The following is a 19588-nucleotide window of genomic DNA, read 5'->3' on the forward strand; positions in this document are numbered from 1 at the left end:
TTGCAATGTAAATGTTTCTTTTTAAACTTCACCCTCACCATTTCTTTTAAATAACTCCCAGGCAAAGGGTGTTTCACCCCTAAGTCGCACTCAGATCTAGGGCAGTTTGGCTTTGTGAGGGATACTGGGGTAGTTCGAGGTGTAAGGTTCAATTTTTGTAGAAAATGCTAAGTCTAAGGACTACAATAGAATGTATTGAAGTGCTAAAAAGATAGTAATAAACAAAGCACATCTTAAGTGAGCTTCTTTATATCATTAAAGGGGAACAGTTTAGCCTATAACTTCCTTATCCACTTTAGCAGACTATCAAGCAATCAAGTGACTTTTTTGGAAAAATACATAAAAGTTTCCTATGTGCTCTCATAAACTAATTTCGTTAACGTATACACCGTCTCTTGCAGTGGAACGGTTTTCTATTTGAGTGAGAAATCCAACGGCGTTCTTGGCAGGATCATTGGTAAGTTATGCTCATGTGGGATAAGAATCTTTGAGTTCACATCTTTAAAGTAAAGTTACATGATCTGCATTGCACTAAAATGACGAAATTAGTTTATCAGAGCACATAGCAAACTTTTACGTAAACAGATTCCTTTTCCCTTTAATACACTTCTGCATTATTTTAGTTCTATTTTTATTGGAGTTGTGGACTTGTGGCATCTATGTTTGTCCTATCAATCATTTCTGCTGAAACGGATGAGTTTATCTATGTAGGGGATATCAGCTGACTGCTTTTTCGTTGTTGTTTGTTTGGGTGGCTTGATTACTCTTCCTGTCCAGGTAAGTTCGGTCTTATAGCTTGAGGTTTTATAATGTAGCTTTGCTTGTTGGTGATTTGGAGGAGGCAGAAATTTGGTTAAGACTGATCAATATTTTCGCTAAATTTTCTTTTTTATCTCGAATTATTCACCAAGTAGACTATCGCAGCCATCTGGGTATGAACTGTATTATTCGTCCATATTGTTTCTCTCTAACTCTGGTCATTGATGAGAAAAAATGTCCTTAAACCTTCGTAAGGTCTCAGTTAAGGTGCAATGCCAAAGATAAGTGTCTTAGCTATCCAATCAACAACCCAACCCCATCCTTGCACTTTTGTGGAAACGTGTGTAATCACTTCCTTTTTCCACAGCAGTGTAACATTGACTATAAAATTCTTGTCAATTATGGAAACCAAGTAACAGGAAGCTCACTGACTGCCCATGAGAATCCCATAAGCTAATGAAGTATCAAAAAACACGGAAACGCCAGAAAACACTGCTTTGTAATGTGGTAAGATGATTTGTCCTGAAATACATCTTCATATGAGTGAAGCATACGACAATACTGATAAGAGCCCAAAACTGTAGTTTTAACCCCTTAATAATCATACTGTTAGACCAATTATGTGAATAATAAGTAAGAGTTAATCGACGATTACGTGTTTTTATGCATTTCAGGGCTTCAAAGTCCATTATGTGCGCGAAATGTGCCACTTTAGCGAGATAAAGGAGCAAAAAGTCGCCAGAGAACTTCCGAATGCCATATCTTTGGACTCGGACCTCCGGATTGAGGCCTACCTTATGTCAAAACGACCGGATCGGAAAGAGCTTTGCAATGGTCCAAGACTTGACCCAATCAGAGGAGCAGAAGTGGACGAAAAGTCTGTGGAAGCCAACTGCAGTTGAAGAGGCCTTTTGAATTTGAAAAGAATTGGGTTTTGGGCGGATTCTCTCGCCCCAAAACATGGCTCCAAGCCCATGCACGATTTTTGGATCTGGATGTATAAAAACAAAAGCTTGACTCAGGTGTTAATGGCAGTCAATGGCAGTTAGGTTAGGTAGATAGGTTAGAATAGAAAGTAGCCATTAAAATAGCTTCTAGATCTAGATTTAATTGTTTTATTTAATTAGTTTCAAATCCTTTATTAGATTAAACCTTTGAATCTTGTTCTCCATTTAATTAGATCAATAAAGTAGTATTTTTTATCAATTTCGATTTTGTCACTTCCATTTCTAGATCTAATTTCAATTCTTGTTCTTATTTCATTTTAGTCATTAATTTAGATTTCATTATTGTTTAATTAAGTAAATTTCAATGCTTTATATTATGTTTAGTTTTAATCTAAATGGGAATGATTGCGGAATGATTCAAGGCTAAACTCCATTAGAGGGGGTTGACAAGCCTTGATGAAAGCTTGATCCCCGTTTATCGTAGAGTCGTTAAGTAATTTATATTCCACGCCGAAAAATAATTAGTTCACCATGAGAATGGGTTTAATTATTCACATGCTAGTTATAAATTGGTAGAAATGCCATGTGTAATTAGGGATTAGGAAGAACCGATTGTTCTGTGTAGCAGTTCAATTCGGATTACGGCGACTCGTCGTTAGTGGATTAAGTTGAGTTAAGGTGGAATCAATCCCCCCTCTAACTCCTTATCATCGAATCGACGTAGCATTCTCTTAGTTGTCTGATAATCGACTAGTTGCATTTCGTAGGTAGTTGCATCGTAGTCTAGTTCGTAATTCGTAAATCTCTCATTGACTTTAGACTGATTTCTTAGACTTAGAAAACAATCCATGCTAGGGAACTAGGAGTGGAACGAACTTCCTACTCCACTTAGTGCAATTCGCATTGAGAGTAAAAGCTTTGATAATAGAGTGTAAAAGTCCAGTTTTAGTTTACTTACGTTTTGAATTCATCGTTCATTTCGTAGGTAGACTATACATAGTACAGTTATCAAATGGCGCCGCTGCCATCTTAGTTACACTTTAGCATTGTTTTCCTTGTAGAAGTAGTCATTTTTAAGTCCCATTAAACCCACCCACCCTTGTTTGTTTCATCTTTGTGGTTGCCCGGTTCAGTTGACAAATTCGCGAGAAAATACACGGGCGGCCTTCCGCTTCAAGGAGAGCGCGACCCGCGCTAAGTTACTGGAATTTCGTTTACCAAAGAGCGCGCCCGCGCCCATACCAAAACCGACCAGCGCTCAAAAACACTGGAACTTCGACTTCTGCTGCGCGACCAGCCCCATTTGGAGCGACCATACCTAAAAACACTGTAATTTGACAATTACCGGAGCGACAAGGCTTCTATCTGGCGAAGCCGGCGCCATGTTAAAATTTCCGGTTTCCACGGTTTTGATTCAAACTTTGATCTTTCATATTTTTCGGTGTTCTAACCTGCTATATACACCGAACAAAGCGTAAACAAGACGCTATTCATAAAAGCGAAGCAAGGACGCCTATCGGGTATTCCTTTCTTCCATACCTCGCATCTCTGTTAGAGGTTTATACTAGTATATCGAAATTGTTTGGAGTGTTGCATGTTTAGTTAAGTTCGACTTAGTCTTGCATGAGATTAAGGTCCGGCCGAACAAAACACTGAGCGTAAATACACAACAACATCAACAATCAAATCTATCTAGTATACCACCCACTACACCTTTAACTACTATTTCACACACACCACCGATATAATGGGGAAGAAAGAGACTCCTCTCTCGGACTTCTACAAAGCCTTGAGCGATAGCCCCAAATCTTGCATCGTTCTAGCAGACCCAGTGGGGGATTACAGAATCCCTTCAAATATTTTTAATTTGTTACCCGTTTTTCATGATTTAGACCATGAAAAACCTTATCAACACATGCGTAGGATTGAACAAGTCCTAACAACATTCCACCATCCTACGGTTGAGTGCGGAACAAATTAAATTAAGGGTATTCCCTTTCACCTTAGCCGATAAAGTCTTGGTTAACCGCCCAAAGCGCCTAATTACGTGGACTCGTGGGCTAAACTTGTTCAAATTTATGGAACATTTTACCCACCCCTAAAGACGGATGAGATGCTTTCCAAGATTCATTTCTTTTCGACAAAATCCTCATGAATCATTTTCGAGGCTTGGAATCGTTTCACCGATCTGCTTATAGAGTGTCCACACCATAACTTAGCGAAAAGACCGTTAGTTAGTGCCTTTTCAAAGGACTTCAACATCACCATAAAGAAGTCCTTGACATAATGAATGGGGGTAGTTTCTTAAGCAAAGGAGCCTCGGAGGCTTATAAATTTTTAGAGGACCAAACTAAGCAAAATAATAATTGGGGGTAGTGGCGATTACTCCGGCTCCGCTAGTTCTTCTTCAACGATTAAGGCCTCCGTATGTTTGAAATTAAACACGATTCGAGCTTAAAACTCTAATCGAATCACTCACTAAAAGGTAGAGGCCATTTACGTACAACAAAAGCCTATCCCCGTCATGAATGTAAATTCAAACCCATGTAGTTTACGTTGGAGTCCCGAGCATCCCGACTCCCACTGTCCCTATAGCCTATGAACAGGGCTTGTTCCATTAATAGTGAACCTAACGCCCTTGGAGACAAAATCCCAACTACGGTTGGAGAAATAACCAACAAGTCACACCTCGAGGGTACAATAATCAATATGTTAGGCCCAACAGCGGCTTTAACCAAGCTCCACTACGACAAGGGCGAGTCGGGGTAATTTTAATAATTATAACAACCAAGTGCAACCTCGACAAGGTCAAGCACAAGGTCAAGGTAATTATAATAATTATAATGCTAATAGAGGTATCGTTCGGTCAAATAATAATTATCAGAATCCACCAATAAATAATTCCGTGAAATAGTTCCAGTCCACCACCACGACTACTACACCCACACAACGGATCGCCTTGACACCTTCATACAAGTGAGCCAAAACTTTTCCAAACCATGGCTCAATCTAACCAAGGCGGCTTCTACAATCCGTTAATAATTTAACCAAACAGTTGGTTGGCTCAAGATAAAGCCCAAACCAAAGGTGTGTTGCCGGTCACACAATACCTAATCCTAAAACAACAAACCACGACCTTTGAGGTAACCGATAATACTAGTAATGAATATGAAAATGTAGGGGAGATAAATGCCATCACCACTCTCCGTTACGGTGGTGGTTGATAACAAGGTAACTATGCCTATAGTTACCCCACCAATAACCCCTACACCTACTACTTTACTAGATACCGAAATAGAAACTGAAGAGCCTACCAACGTAGAGGGTACCGGTTCAACCTGACCTAAAAACAGAAGCCACGGTTAAACATCCGGGTGATACCATTGCTAAATATAGACAAAACCACCGTTTCCACAAAAATTAGCCATGTTAACTAGGGATACAAATTCACGAGGAGATTAGGGGCGTTTTTAAGAATCTAACTATAAACCTTCCCTTCCTCGAAGCTATTAAAAGCTACCACATCATGTTAAGTTTCTTAAGGAATTGTGTACTACTAGGTGTAAGACAAATATACCAAAAGGCGCCTTTTAACGAATAATTCCCAACCTTATCGAAAATAATGGAATTGTTAAATACAAGGACCACAATTCGATCTCTTTGTCTGATTCACCTTAGGAGATTCCTATCTGACGACCGCGTTATTAGACTTGGGGGCTAGTGTCAACTTACTCCCATTTTATTTGTATAGACAAATAGGTCTAGACGAGATGCAACCCACTAAAATGGCGTTGCAATTAGGCGATCGGTCTATTAAGTATCCTAAGGGTGTAGTCGAAAAATGTCTTTGGTAAAAGTTCGGGATTTCTACTATCCAAATTGATTTTGTAGTCCTCGATCTGAAAATTAAGCTACTCTGTCCGATTATTTTAGGGGCCTTTTCTTGGCAACCGCCAATGCGCTCATTAATTGCCGTGATGGTTCAATGTCCATGTCTTTTGGCCATCTTGCTGTTGAAGTCAATGTTTTTAAAACAAGGACACCACGATTACCCGATTAGTCTATGGATGGAGAGGTAAGCATGATCGAGAGCTTAAACTCGAGATTATTTCAACAACACGTTCCCCGATAGTCATATGCCCAAAAATTCTTTCCTTTGGAAAGTCGGACTCCAACATTTTCATCCCTACACTAGTCGATACACATATTATTGATGAGGGCCGGGATAGATGACTTTCTCAAAGATGTAGAGGACTACCATAGTAATGTGGATATGACCAATCTAGATGAGGAATTCGATGAGTTTTTTCGGTAGGTGACAATTCACCCTATCAAGAACTAACTTGCACAACATCCACCTCGATTCCCCTCCTTCCACCCTTTCAAAGGAATATCGAGTTTGCACTCGATCCTTTTGTTTCTCCCTGTTCTTCATAATTTTTTAAAATCCTCCTAGCAAACGATATGCTTGGAAGGACAAACTATTTGACACCTTCATTTTCAGAATTGAGACAGAACCTACACACACAATGAATGAGTTCGGTGCTAAAACCACATCCTCATTGTGTACAGGCTGTTTTTCTACAACTTATCCATATCCACCATATTCTCCACAACCATTCACCTTTCCACACTTATTTACTAGAACACCCACTCATTCAAAAATGAAAAAGAAGGTGCATGATAGGTTACACAATAGGGTTATCCGACTTCGCTTTCATTCCACTAGGCTGCGTCGTAGAAAATCTTGGTGCTTGATTGTGTTTGGATATGTTTTCTGTGATATTTATTTATGGAATGATCCACAACTATTTCGGTTGTTGATATATGATCAACTGCATATTCATACATATGTTTTAGATAAAGTCTCGAGTATCTGACTATAAACGACTCAATTTCTGTGTTTGGTGCACTTCCTTTCACTTTAATATATTGGTGAGTGCACCATTAAGGAAACCGGGCCCTCCCTATGGAGTGTGTGGCTGTAAGTACCGGATCCTAAGTCCACGGTTCACATAGTTCACGTTTTCCACTCTTGCATGTTTTTCTCGGATTTTTGAGTCATGTTTCTCTATGGTGTGAATTATGTCTTTATTGTTTATTGTTTTTCCTTCTAAAAATAAAATAAAAATAAAAAATAAAAAAATAAACATAGTAATCTAGGAAGTCTCGAATCTGATTTTAAAAGACCAATGCTAAAACAAATTTTCTAAGCTTCGTTGTAAAAATTTGTTTGGGGTCAGTGTTAAATCGTTTCCGTACTAAAATGTTTTATGTCCCATTAGAGTTGCTTAGGCCGTTTTATTGTATTACGACTTCGGATTGACATAATCTATTAATTTAGAGTTCATTCGTTAAGCATAACTTCGTCATGCACGCCCTTCGAGGCATTTTCCACTATCTCGTATGTCATCTGAAGTCGGAATAGAATGTTTTATGGATCATTGGATAGGAAATTCTCTCCTGATCATTTCCATATCTCATTCGCAAAAAATCGGACCCGATGCTTGAAGCGGGAATTTTGATTTGAAATTAGCGAAAAATCAAAATTTCGATTTTGGGCTTAGGCCCAACCAGCCACCACGACCAGTAGCTCTCCCCCACATTCTCAACAACGGTTCATTTTTTTTTTTTTTTCATCTTCCACCGCCATTAACAAAGCTCAAAACCCTAACAAAAATAAAAATTAAAAGAAAACAAAATAACCCACTTCAAAATCAAATCCTAACCCCAAATCTTCTCTAAAACCAAACCACCACAACCCCCACCGATTTAAATAACAAAACCCACCGAAAATTCAAAAATTTGGTGCTCACCCGCCACCACCACTCCACCACCACCATTGTTTCTTTCAGTCGGTCAAGTTAAACCACCACCACCACATCATATTTAAACCCTCACTCCATTCCAAACACTAGATGGCTCAACAACGCCCGAATTATCACCGAGAAAAGTTTTCATCGCCGACCACTTCAGCGCCGTTTTCACGGTGACGAATGGCTAGTAGAGACTAGAATAGTCTCGGTACTTTCGACCCAAAGCTTCTACCACGAAGACTTGGTCCGGCGGTTCTACAACACCGGGGGAGTTGGAGGGAGTAGGATTTTGTGTTGGTAAGGAAGAAGAGGAGGGAGTTGACTACTGGACTGTTGGCTGAGATTCTAGGCATTCCGCCTAGAATCCATCTGGATGTCACTCTACAGGAGCCCCAGTTGGACGGGGTAGAGCCTCTGATGGGCGTGGATCGTCATCAATGGGAGCTACAATACAAACTCCCATTGTGTATGCGCCAGGCATCCTCCGGGACCAACCAGTGGCTTCACATTTCGATTGGATTGGTCGGAATGTCCTAGGGAAGGACAACGTCGGCGACATCGGTCCGACCTGCCTCCACGTCTTATGGGTACTCCGGAGCGGAAGTATGATTTACGTATCACCGGAGTTTTCTTGAAACATGATTAGGGGGTCGGAAAGTCTTTGGCACCTCTTCTGTGTTAATCACCAAGATCATCTTTGAAGATGAAAGCGACTCCGGTCACGAGGAGGATTTACATTACCCCCGCATCGTAACACGCGTATCTATAGGGGAGTGTGTCCAACAAGTTTGGGAGGGCTGAGGATAGAGAAGAAGAAGAAGGATGGTGGAGCTGGGAATGAAGAGGAGGCCGGGGACATCGGGATGCCTCAGGGATGAGGAAGACTTGACTGCTTTGATGCGGATGCCTTCCGCAGGTGTTGGTTACGATCACGAACGCATGGTACGTGCTTCATAGGGGCATCGTTCACTAAACACTATCTGTCTGGACCTCCGGACTCGACAGCGGCGACTATTCATCACAACTTCGAGATCCGCACCCGAGAGGATGAGAGATGGAACAGCGAGGTCGCTGAGATGGAAGCCAGCGCCGGTTTAGATTGGATATGCTTGCACGCTTCCCACTCATCTGGACTCTGCTTACGAGGACACTCTACGAGGCATGGCGTCGTCGACGAAGAAGACTATCTTCTTTGGACCTTCGGGAGCCCGGAGCCACCACTAGAGAGTGTGCCCTCGCCACCAAATGGGCGAGGTGTTTAGAAGTCCGAGGTTTGATAGTGGTTGTTGTTTTATTTATTTTTGTTGTTTTTATTGTAATGTAACTTTTATTTCCGTAATTTGAATTTTGTAGTGGTACTCCGAATGAAATTTTAATATAAGGGCTTATTTTCATTATGCATGGTTGTTTCATATTGACCCCACCTTCCCAACTTTGTTTGGGGGGTTTTTATCAATTCAAGCATTATTTTTGTATAACCCTCATTATTAGAATTAATTGTGGAGTCAAGGTGAAAATATGGATGTTTAGGCAGAAATATGATTAAGTATCATTGTAGGATGAAATCTAGATTAAATAGGTACATTCTATCATAAAATCAACCTAAAGATACTGGGTTTGAATTACAATCCAGGATATGAGTTGTTTCCGTTTTCGAGTTTGGAAATTTTAGGATTTCCGGAAACTGCCGTAATTAGTTTTGGCAACTTTCCGATCCATTTTAGCAACTTTAAACCTATATAAACTTGATACAAACTATCCTCACAACTCACACTACACCTAAACTCCATCACTCACCCTTCACACCCGCGATTCCCACGTTTCGACTTCATTTTTGCAAAATCAGACTTTCGGGCTGGCGCCCGGCTCTACACTTCCACTCGACGAAAATTTTTGCTCGGCTATTTGCCCAAGTCAAGCGCGACTCGCGCTAAAACACTGGAATTCCAAAATACAAAGAGCGCGACTCGCGCCCTGACTTCCGTGGACCAGAAATTTTCCAGTTTTTCGCGCGTAGTACCCGGTTGTTTTGCAGCTGTTCCAGAGCGTAGTTTTGAGATGACATCTCCTATAATAATACCGGAACAGTCTTTCGAAGATTTGTTCCAAAGCACTACTTACGGTGCTTGGTTTCGCGAGGTGATCACATACGTTGGCTGGGAACCTCTTATGGTAAGACCGGGTTGAACTTTATTCTCCAGCACTTGCATCTTATTTTTATAATAACTGCATTTTCTTTGAGAGACCGGATGGAGAACAAGTGTTCTCCATCAACATTGACGATGAACCAATGGAAATTACCAGGTTCTTGCTAGCATTTGTTCTTGGACTTGCTATGCCCGCTGAGATACAAGACCCATGGTGCTATTGGGTCGATAATATGCATGCCTACACTTATGAGTTTTTGCACGAGGCTTATGGGGCAGGCATTTTCCGTATTGAGGACCAAGGGGACTATAACGTTGCCCTTGGTAGCCTGTCCATGAACATAGGAACTGTTATGTTTTGGATTATGCTAAACATTTTAGGGGAATGGCGTTTTTCTTCTGCGAATGACGCCACTTGCAGCGTTTTCCTTGCTTTAGCCACGGGACGCCGGTTCTATGACCTTCCCAGAACTTTGATGTCTAGTTTAGCACGAGCCCATACCATGAGGCATAAGTACCTTCTTATGCCTGTTCTAATTTCAATGTATTATGCTATGTTTCTTTCCCCGCTTTTTGTACACGCTTCACGGATTGGATTAGGGTAGACACCGCGGTGCGACCCACCAATAGTATTATTCGATCTTTCCGCGTGCAATGACTTGGCAAAGGGTGGCGGATACAACCTCACCGGGTTGCACCCTACACCCCATCGGACCAAGTGGCACTTAATAGGTTAGCAAACATAGATGATAAATGGCATGAAGCCCGGCAAATTATCATAGCATGGCAGACGCCGAAGGAGCCTCACTTCTTTATAGAAGTAGAGGATGACGAAGATGAATAATAACAAATGGAGTGGATGTAAGTTTTAGTTTACATTGTGTATGCGCTTATGTCCCAAGCAATTTAATTCGATAACCCCATAATGGGTAGAACTTCGGATAGAGTTGTGTGGAGTTTTATTTCCTATATTAGTGCGTTCTAACCTTGTTTTACAGATGTTCCCCGATTTCACGCGCTTGAATGGTATTTTTCCTACCCTCTTTATTTAAATGCTTTGAGGACAAAGCATGCTTCTTGTTTGGGGGCATAGAAACTTCGTGTAATTAAGACATCTGTTAGGATATAGATAGATATAATATGCATTTGTTTTCTAGTTAAAATTTCAAAAATTTAAAAATATAAATAAATAAGTTATGCTATACACTTAGGAATATTGGTATTGTTTCTTTCTCCATGCTCTTAACAATCTAGAAGTCTCACATAGTTTTTGCATCAGAATAATTGTTAGAAACTTAGGTTAATATGTAGGTAATAATCTTTGCATCTATCTATAAATATATTACATGAGTATCTATGATTGTTAGCAGTAAGTTCTTCTAAAATCTAGGCTAGAGTACTTATTCTACAAATCCTGTGAGAATATAGCCTAAAGCCTTATATGAGCGAAACATTTGAGAAATGACACAAGGGAGAAGTAAAATCCGGATAGAGAAATCACACGTCCACTTGCTTGATCACTATGCCATATCCTAAGCGAGAATTTAGGCCCTCTTTGGATCGATATAGCCAGAAATTCAAACCTATGAATTATTTTCCGCTAGTCGCCCCTCTGAGCCTTTCTTTAGCCTTCCATAAACCACAATTCCTTTACCCTGTTACAAAAACAAAACAAAATAAAAATATATATATATAATAAATCAACCTACCCAATTAAGATAAGTCTGAGAATAGAATGAGTGAAGAAAGAAGAAGAGAAAAACCTGTGTAAACAAAAATTAGTTAGTTGCTTTAGAAAAAGAAAAGAAGTTTCCATCCAAGGAAAAAAAAAAAATAGAAATAAATAAAAACTCCAAAAATAGAATAAAAGGGAGTCAAAAGCCAAAGAAAAGAAAAAGAAAAATATGGCTAAGGATGGAAACAAAGTGTAGAAGCAAAAGTAAATAACAAGGTTTTCTCTAGTTACATAATATGAAGACTCTATTATCTCAGACTTGTCCTTTAGAATATCAATTTCCTTCCTTCTTAAACCATCTCCTAATCCCCGTAACACCTAATAAAGACCTCTAGCTCAATTAGGAATAGGTTAGTGTGATAGTAAGTGGCAGATGTGTTTGATCGACTCCGGTTTCCTGTGTGTCATTGAGATTGTAAGGTAAAGTGTGCCCATTGTACACTTACTGGAGTAGCTGAAAAACTTGAGTGGAAAAATCAGAGTGTTGTTTCTTGACTATTATCGTGAGAACCTACTTAAGGATCGCTTATTCCGAAGTTCTAAACAAACCTCGCTAAACATTTTATATAGTACTACTCATTGTGTATATGTTTATCGTAGATGATGGATTATTATGCATATATTAACTTAGGTTTTTGACTTGGTTATTCTTATTCAATTGCTAGAGAGATGTATAGATAGTTGAGCATGAATAAGGAAACAATAGTTTTATTTTCTTAGTCGTTGTAGTATAGATGAAGTTTGTGAGTACCTTCATCGAAAACTCTCACGAGGCTATAACTCATCCACTAGGGAATTCCTAGTGGTTTAAGGCCTTGTTGCATATGGTCAATGCAATCGCACTCAAATGAAACTAGAGTAGTTAGAACTCCATTTTTGGTCACTTATTCTAATTTCTCATCTTTGCTTGAGGACAAGCAAAATGCTGTTTGGGGGTGGTTTGATAAGAGCCCAAAACTGTAGTTTTAACCCCTTAATAATCATACTGTTAGACCAATTATGTGAATAATAAGTAAGAGTTAATACTGATTACATGTTTTTATGCATTTCAGGCTTCAAAGTCCATTATGTGCAGAAATGTGTCACTTTAGCGAGATAAAGGAGCAAAAGTCAGTAGAACTTCTGAATGCCATATCTTTGGACTCAGACCTCGGATTGAGGCCTACCTTATGTCAAAACGACCGGCTCGGAAAGAGCTTTGCAATGGTCCAAGCCTTGACCCAATCAGAGGAGCAGAAGTGGACGAAAAGTCTGTGGAAGCCAACTGCAGCTGAAGAGGCCTTTTGAATTTGAAAAGAATTGGGTTTTGGGCCTAATTCTCGGCCCAAAACATGGCTCCAAGCCCATGCACGATTTTTGGATCTGGATGTATAAAACAAAAGCTTGACTCAGTGTTAATGGCAGTCAATGGCAGTTAGGTTAGGTAGATAGGTTAGAATAGAAAGTAGCCATTAAAATAGCTTCTAGATCTAGATTTAATTGTTTTATTTAATTAGTTTCAAATCCTTTATTAGATTAAACCTTTGAATCTTGTTCTCCATTTAATTAGATCAATAAAGTAGTATTTTTTATCAATTTCGATTTTGTCACTTCCATTTCTAGATCTAATTTCAATTCTTGTTCTTATTTCATTTTAGTCATTAATTTAGATTTCATTATTGTTTAATTAAGTAAATTTCAATGCTTTATATTATGTTTAGTTTTAATCTAAATGGGAATGATTATGAATGATTCAAGGCTAAACTCCATTAGAGGGGTTGACAAGCCTTGATGAAAGCTTGATCCCGCTTTATCGTAGAGTCGCCGTAAGAATTTCTATTCCACGCCCGAGAAATAATTAGTTCACCATGAGAATGGGTTTAATTGTTCACATGCTAGTTATAAATTGGTAGAAATGCCATGTGTAATTAGGGATTAGGAAAAACCGATTGTTCTGTAGCGGTTCAATTCGGATTCTGACGACTTCGTCGTTAGTGGATTAAGTTGAGTTAAGGTGGAATCAATCCCCCTCTAACTCCTTATCATCGAATCAACGTAGCATTCTCTTAGTTGTCGATAATCGACTAGTTGCATTTAGGTGGGTAGTTGCATCGTAGTCTAGTTAAGTAATTAAATAAAATCTCTCATTGACTTTAGACTGATTTCTTAGACTTAGAAAACAATCCATGCTAGGGAACTAGGAGTGGAACGAACTTCCTACTCCACTTAGTGCAATTCGCATTGAGAGTAGAAGCTTTGATAATAGAGTGTAAAAGTCCAGTTTTAGTTTACTTACGTTTTGAATTCATCGTTCATTTCGTAGGTAGACTATACATAGTACAGTTATCAAATACTAATCATGAAAATCAGGTGGCAAAACAATAAATAATTTACTTAAACCATTTAGAACCAAGACTCGTTATTCACTTTTTAATAAGTAATAGATTAAGTGTCATGTCGCATCATAGCTGATTAAGTTCCACATGAGCTCTGAATTGTTTTAGGGACTCTTACTGCTTGAAACTCGATAGTGGATTGTTTCACCTTCTTGTTGAATCTTCCCACCCCCAATCAATTACTTCCTCAAGTCCCTTTGAAAATGCTTTCCAGCATTCTACACCATCATCCTCAGCAACACAACTGTGAAAAGATGTTTTAACCATCATTCAACTCTAACATTTTTTCTCATACTTTTTCATATTAAAACAACATTCCTCAGATTTCAAATACTTGACAAACTCCTATCACTGAAACTCAGAATACTTTTCTGACACCTTCTCAACCTTATTATTTTGACAGATTCCATGACACACATTCTAATGTCATTGCGCACTCCCAATCATAATCTCATATTCATAATCAATAACATATCTAATCTCAAAATTTCCTAGTACTCAGGCAATAAGTACTTCTCAAAATGAACATACAATTCCTGTCCTACAAAATCAATCTCATCCCATCAAGTAACACCAGCTCATATAAAGTCCCGCCCACGGAATTCCAGACACTCATTCTAGTGGTTTCATTTTTATGCTAAGATGAAAGACCATTGAATTTTTAATTATATAGATAAAATGTTAACCAACCAACTATTGAAAACAATGAAAGTAGACTTTGCAATTTTAATATTAAAATGACAGTTTCCATTTATTAAGAACCTGGTAATTTCCACAAAGGTTTAAGAACCAATGCATCATGCTTCGAGTCATTGTCCCCAGTATTGAAAAAGGAATTAACATTAGTATCTAGTATCATCTATAAACAATGTACATCACCAATAATGGTTTTTTTTTTTGATGGGAAATTGAAAAGTTACCTTGAAATGTAAACTTTTGCAAGCTTTTTTGGCTTTTGGAGATTCATTTGAAAGATTGGTGTTGCTGCGATTCTTTTTTATTTTGGATGTATCTTCCTGTATAGATGAATAGTAGCAGTTCCTTAGTATTACAAAAATGTTTTTTAATGTGTATTTATTATTGTGAAGTAAGAGATATACCTGTTCTGTTAGATCACTTGGTGTTGATATAGTTGTAACACATTTCTCTGTACTTGCTTCCTGGTATTAAGAAACAAAATTATTAGAATTTGATATTATGAATTGAATTTTAAATATATAGAATTACATATATATGTATTTTTAATTGTACATTTTGTATAAACTCTTCCATTTGTGATTCCTTTGCTGTTGATTGTATAGTCTGCTGCAATACCTGAAAATTTGTTTGGAAGTAGTAGTATGTAAATTTATAAAATTAAAATATTACTTTAACTTTAAGTGTACTTACTTCTTCATTGGTGTTCATGGTAGAGACGTACAAAATATTGTACGTTTTTCTACTATAGTTACTGTTATTTGCAGATTCTTTAATGCGAAAGCAATATTCTTTTCCAACTATACTCTGTAAAATCTGATTGACCAATTCGTTTCCATTGTCCTGTTGCAAATTTGAAAGTCAACAATATATAATTGTAAAAATAGTAGATTTCTCATTTGCCATTTTACCTTATCTTCGATGGCAGCAATTTCTTTTTCAGTGTGCTTGATCATTATTTCTGCCTTCCCAAATGCTATTGTGCTTGCATAATTTACCATCGAGAGATTTCAAAGTTTAACTTGTATCCGTACATTCCATATTAAAGAAAACCATGTAAGATTGCATATCCATATATGATATATTTGTAAAAATTGTCATTATTGATACCTGAGCTTAGATTCTGAATGGTTTTTGCACTTTTTGCACCAATATCTTGAATTGATTTTTTCAAGCTTATTTTTACAACTTGGGCAACTTTTATAGTAACATGGCATTCTTTCATTATTGAAAACTTTCAAACCTTTGAATTGCACATGTATGATTTACCTGTTATAGAACAATAAATTTAAGATAAACTTAGATAATAAAGATGTATATTTTGAAATTTAATAGCAAATCAGACTAATAAACATTAGTTGTTACCTCATTTTCTTGAAATAATATGTCAGCTAAACTTCGGTATTCTTCTGTTGTGTTGCTTACTTGTTGTTTGATGGTGTCTTGTTCGTTTTCGAGTGCATCTGCTTTGATCTCTGTGCTCTGTATATTTTTTTTAAATAAAAATATATGTTGAAATGGAGGAACATACATAAATTAATAATTGACTGAAAAGTAGTTTTATATTACCTTTCCAAATAAGATGTAGCTTCAGGAATATTCTTATTTATATACACCTTTGTAGCAAATGTTGACTGGAGATAATCACCTGTAATCATACAGTAGTATTTTTATTTATTTACAATATTTATATAATTATTTGAATTTGGGTGAGTAAGAGATATGTACCTCTAAAATTTTGGAATGAAGTTGATGTAACAATTAAGACATAATTTTTATGGGGTGATCTAATGAAATCAGCTGGAATTTGGTCCATGGTGTTACCCCATAAAGTTATTCTCATGGTAGATTTGTTGCAGTTAAAAAGTAGGATACTATTATTGACTTATTTAAATATATAAATTTTGTAACATGTTTCTTACATACCTTGTATCTGCAAGTATAATGTCTCGCCTTTGTCTTTCATCGCCAGGATCACGTACCGGACGTTTCAATTTCCTTGACTTTTATAAGCACACCTATCACATCATTTGCATGTAAAAGATTATTAAGTATACATGTACACCATATGTTAGTAAGCATAAAAATTTCCAATGAATGTATTACCTATCGTAACAATGTTATTTTTTTTTGAATGAATATTTGTGAAGGATGTGAAGAAGAAAAGGTCCTTTGGAATTTCAACGTCCTGATTGCTTGCTAATTTCAGTATTGTTTTATCATCAAATTCAATCTTGAACTCATGTGTCAAAGACGAATTTTTCCTCGACTCTCTTTCATTTTGAAGTTTTTAAATGATTAGGACATTGTCATCTTGAATGAATTTTTCAAACTTCTTTGTTAATTTTAATGAATATGTAGCTTGAATTTCATGACCCTGTACAATGAATAATATATAAGTGAACAATTTATAATAATATATGATGAACAATTTATAATAATATATATGTGTTAAATAAATATTTAAATAAAACCTGTTCGTCCATTAGTAAAATGTCGTTGCTTTTAAGTGCAAGATCATTGAAGAATAGGTCATTCCACTTTCTGGTAACTCTAACTTGAATTTTCCATGGAGTATCTGCTTTGGTGATCGTTTTCAATGAATGATATTCAGTTGTCATAATCTTAACATGTAACCAATTTCATAAAAGTTAGAGTAAAGAACATAAAATAAGAAAATAATTAAATTTTTAAAAACTAATGAAATACCTTTAAAATTGATTTTGGAAAAGAGAAAAGGTCGATGGAAAAATTTCAGGTTTTCTTGATGTGTTATATATCGTCTTATTAGTATTTTTTTTTTAAGAAACTCTATTACTGGTAAACTTCTATTGAATTTGGAATTGTATTTATGTTAGGTCTTTTGTTAATGATAACTTCGTTAGATTTGAGTTGTAATTAGGACATGTCGATGTAATCTTAGGAATCCAACTTAGTAAGGTATATTTTTTGGTAATAGTAGTTTGTTTGTTTAAGTAAGTCTTAAATTTGGAATTGTATTTATGTTAGGTCTCTTTTTAATGATAGATTTGAATTGTAATTAGGACATGGGTCGATGTACAAAAGGTGGTTCATCTTTGTAAGAGAAAAGAGTATAATATGCATTACTTGTGAATGAAGAAAGCACCTTATAATAGTGTCATGCTAACGCCTTTGGAGTTCAACATAACAATTACGACCCCAGGCATGTATGTTATGTTTATCTTGCCTTTTGCCATAGTTTGATCTTGGTGCCGCAAAATTGGGCCCAGTCTTTGGAGAATGCTTATGCAAAACAATTTCAGATTTAATAAATTAGTAAACATACCTAAAGAATCCAATAAAAAGTCTTAAGTCGTCTTGCCTTTTGCCAAAGTTTGATCTCGGCAAAAAATGGCTAACCGGCTTCGAATGTTTATGCAAAAAGAGGTAGCAGAGGACTGACTCAATATGAACTCCTCCGCCTTCATTAATATCGGGAAGCTCGTTGAGGTCAAACACCGTTGTCGACTATGTTCAACTACTCCGCGACCTCACCACCGAAGTTAGTAGTGGTGGGACTTTTGACCGGTACTGGGGAAACCCTGTGACATGTTTTGTGTCCACCTAGAGCTTGAACTGTATCAAATGAGACTTCAGATAAAACTCTACAGCATACTTTTGTGTGACCTTTGAAAACTGATAGGCGTAATTCTTCTGTAAAGAATGATAAATAAACCCAAGGCAGAGCCATCACATGGTTTAGTCATTAAGTTTTTCTTGAAGATCTTGTTCAAGGGCATATTCTCATGACCAAATGTTAGAAGAAGATACCCAAGGAAGTTTCACTACAGTTGTGTTGTTTGAGTGTTGGCTTCACCCTGCAGAGTATGGGACATGCCTCTGCAAGGATGGTACAGGTTGCATGCGAAGAGTGTGTTTCTTTAAATACCACAACCAAGAGCTTAGTCCTCTTTATGTGTCAACAACTGCTACCGTTCCTTTTCCCCATTTAGTCAGATTCTGCGCTATGGAAATGGCTGCTGCCTTGAGTCTATACCTGTCATCCTGATCTTCGTAGAACAAAAAGAAGAATTCATATTTCATTTTGTACTAATCTCACTCTGGATATTGGATTAGGTTCTAGTTGCGGTGGCGGCAGCTGTGTTTTGGGCATATTAGAAGAATTTTTCAGCTGTTTTTGATGATTTTTAGCAGCTCCTAAGAAATTTCACTATAGGACGGATGGCCCCCGCCGAGAGAATGTTCATCAATACTGAATACAACAGAACACATATTAACGTCATTTCTTCTTTACCAACAATAGTACTACATACCCAATGACTCATTTCAAATAGGAACAAAATTTATCTTATACATGCGATCCCATGCTTGTAACATTCTATCTACAAAATACACACTTCCAATTCCAAGCACGTGTAGAAACAAATAAGTAAGATGAAGAAGCGCAATTGAGCGAAAATAAAAGTAAAGAACAAAATGATTACCATTCCACTCCACATTGTTTAAGGATCGGTCCTGTCTGCTTAGGCAAGAATGGATCAATATGGACCCAAAGCAAGGAGAAAATTGAGGAAAGCAGAATAGACCAAAGGACTACAATAGTGGGAGTCCTGTTCTGCCTCCCTATCAGTCCTTTGAGGAAAGGATACAGGTGAACAATCACCCAGAAAGCGAAGAACAACTTACCGAATAAGGGACCCCATGAGCCATACCCATTGTTAATGGCATCAGATATCTAAGTTTCTAATAATGTTAGCCCGGGTTCAAAAGCTAGGGGATAGGTGATCTTGAGATTCGTTTCCCATGATAACCTTGTTTGCCATCTTTTGTACTTCTTATTTCTGTGGAGATTATTTATTAAATACGGTTAACAAAACAATCTGTGGCTCATAACATTTTAACCACGTTTCTTCATGATTAAAACAACTTAAGAGTAAATGTTTTGGCCATGGCCAGTGCTCCACTGGCAAGAGTTTAGGTAGTCAGATAGGAATGCAGGAAGAAACAGTAATAATGTATTTTGTGTTGAGATTGGTAAGGACTTATCTGGTTAAAGAAATGACATGTGGAGTAGACTGAAGAAAAATGGCTTGTTTTGGACTTGCCGATTCACCAAGAATGTGTGGAGATG

The 19588-nt window shown here is 37.4% G+C and overlaps 2 protein-coding genes and 1 long non-coding RNA gene across 8 annotated transcripts in view; 1 reads left to right on the forward strand and 2 right to left on the reverse strand.

Annotated features, from left to right (window-relative positions):
- LOC147509842 (uncharacterized) overlaps nucleotides 1–19588 on the reverse strand; it is a 48844-nt gene that overhangs the window by 11933 nt on the left and 17323 nt on the right. The gene's annotated exons all lie outside the window — the stretch shown is intronic.
- Nucleotides 1–19588, forward strand: part of LOC147509843 (uncharacterized) — a 33123-nt gene that overhangs the window by 380 nt on the left and 13155 nt on the right. The window contains exons 3-4 of the mRNA XM_086602028.1: nucleotides 402–457; nucleotides 712–777. The gene's annotated coding sequence lies outside the window, so the exon portion shown is untranslated. The remainder of the gene's footprint in view (nucleotides 1–401; nucleotides 458–711; nucleotides 778–19588) is intronic.
- LOC147509844 (uncharacterized) lies at nucleotides 14695–15392 on the reverse strand. The gene is made up of 3 exons (XR_015216656.1): nucleotides 15169–15392; nucleotides 15031–15093; nucleotides 14695–14939 (listed from the first exon to the last, which is right to left on the reverse strand). It is a non-coding gene; the product is annotated as an uncharacterized LOC147509844 (long non-coding RNA).

The sequence above is a fragment of the Coptis chinensis genome, chromosome 3 (genome assembly GCF_015680905.1).
Source record: "Coptis chinensis isolate HL-2020 chromosome 3, ASM1568090v1, whole genome shotgun sequence".
NCBI classification, from domain to species: domain Eukaryota; kingdom Viridiplantae; phylum Streptophyta; class Magnoliopsida; order Ranunculales; family Ranunculaceae; genus Coptis; species Coptis chinensis.